Consider the following 2,205-nt stretch of genomic DNA (forward strand, 5'->3'; position numbering starts at 1 on the left):
CTATAGTACTATGGCTATTGCTATAGGTTTTTGATGTGTTAGACATTGCAAGTAGCCTACATCAGTTGCTGATATTTCAGTCATGCAATTCAGTGACAGGCTCATTAACATTTAAGCTAACCAATTATCACGAAGCAATGACATTTTAAAATATACTGGGGTTCTACGCTAAGCTTACAACTGTTTAATACAATGTAGGCTACTGTCAAAAAAAAAAAAAAAAACAAGAGCTAACTGGCAGAAGAAGTGGGAAAATGACTTGTGCTAGCTGTATTTTCTGTTTTCTTCTTGCCTCAGCGGCTAGGGTTGTCAACTTCAGAAAAGGAAAATAAGGGACAATCGTGGTTTTTCGTAGAAAAATAAGGGACAGAATAAGGGATTCACACACACAGGCCTATTATGTATATCTGATATATATCTCTTTTATATAATAAAAAAAAAATGTATGGAGTCTTATCTCATCAAGGCTGTATTTATTTGATCAAAAATACAGTAATATTGTTCAATATTATTGCAATTTCTAATATTGGTTTCCTACCTTATTATACTTTAAAATATAATTTATTTCTGTGACGCAGCACTGAATTTTCAGCATCATTACTCCAGTCCTCAGTGTCACATTGCCAGATGGCCAATCCGCCCCTGCCCAGCAGAACCATCAGATCTCCCAGCTGAAGCGACTGTCCTTGACCAGCCCATAACCTCCTCATCTGAACACATCTGGCTTTCTTCCCTGCCATCTTAGTGCTCTCCTCATCGCTGCCCGCAGGCCTGAGAAACCCAGAGAGAGACAGAGTGAGCGCTACAGTTTCCTAATGTTTCTTCTGAAGTGAATGAAGTGCATGTGTTATTTGAATGACCTGTCGTATTCCTCAAAGATCTCTCTGACGGTCATGGCTGCCACTATAGTGACGATATACGGCATACAGCCCTGCTGACAGCATCTTAGCATACCGCGGTGCTACGGGGAAACCCAGCCATTGCGCGGCCTCTCCATCTCACCCAAACTACAACAGAGAGAGAGAAACTGGTTAAGAAAGAACCAACCAATGAAATACACTAAAAACGAAGCTAAGACAAGACACAAATTAACGTTCTGAAATACTTTGCAACTATCAACATTTTTAACAGGTAAACAGCACTAAATTTAAATATTATTACAGTTGACTGTCAGGGTTTTGTTGGAAAATAATTTTTATTATCATTTGTATGATACTTATAGTTACTTATATAGACCTATAGTTCAACGGAATGTGTTCATGAACGTTTTTGAAAACATTACAATATAAATATTGAAATGTGTTTTAATTATACAATATCTAGTTACAAACATGATAATGATAATAATATGTAATAATATGCAAATATGTACATATTTAATAACTACATAATATACATTTTTATACATGAAAAGATTAAAAAAAAAAGTTTACAGCTACACCGATCGGGTCTAAATCAGGGTTATTATAGTAACTAAAATTACAAATAAGACTAAAACAACAACAAAAAATGTGTTACTTAAATATTAACGAATAAATAAAACTGATTTTTTCATCAATTTGCAATTATTTCTCATTTACATTTAGTTTAACTAAAATAACTAAAACCAAAACTGGAATAAAAATTAAGTAAAACTAAATGGACATATTTTAAAACGAATAAAAATGGCAAAAACACACAACTAAATTACTAAAACTTCAGCTAAATTAATAATACTAAAATCTAAATGTAAAATGTAAAAATAAAAATTAGTTCAAAGTATTAATAAAAACTTTAGTATACTGAAATAACACTGGTTTAAATGACTAAAACATCTGTCATTACCATTTTATGGGACCTGTAGTTCATATTTATGTGCTTATTCACTATTTTGTTACATGAACATTACAATTAATATATATTTTATGCATTTAAAAAAATCTATAAACATGACAGTGATGAAGAAATAGTTTATATCACCTTTGAAATATTTTGCAAATATGTGCGATTTTATTAAAGGGGTCATATGATGCTTTTTTTAAAGATCATTATTTTGTGTATTTGGTGTAACAGAATATGTTGACATGCTTTAATGTTCAAAAAACACATTATTTTTCAAATACTGTACATTATTGTAGGTCCTCTATGCCCCGCCTCTCTCAAACGCTTCGTTTTCTACAAAGTCCCTCCTTCCGACAAGCACAGTCTGCTCTGATTGGCCAGCTG

The 2,205-nt window shown here is 32.6% G+C and overlaps 1 pseudogene; it reads right to left on the minus strand.

The window, feature by feature from the left end:
* LOC107552144 (probable ATP-dependent RNA helicase DHX37) overlaps positions 1–2,205 on the minus strand; it is a 23,156-nt pseudogene that overhangs the window by 7,034 nt on the left and 13,917 nt on the right.

This window comes from Sinocyclocheilus grahami, unplaced genomic scaffold (genome assembly GCF_001515645.1).
Source record: "Sinocyclocheilus grahami isolate Dianchi unplaced genomic scaffold, SAMN03320097.WGS_v1.1 scaffold442.1, whole genome shotgun sequence".
Taxonomy (NCBI): Eukaryota; Metazoa; Chordata; class Actinopteri; order Cypriniformes; family Cyprinidae; genus Sinocyclocheilus; species Sinocyclocheilus grahami.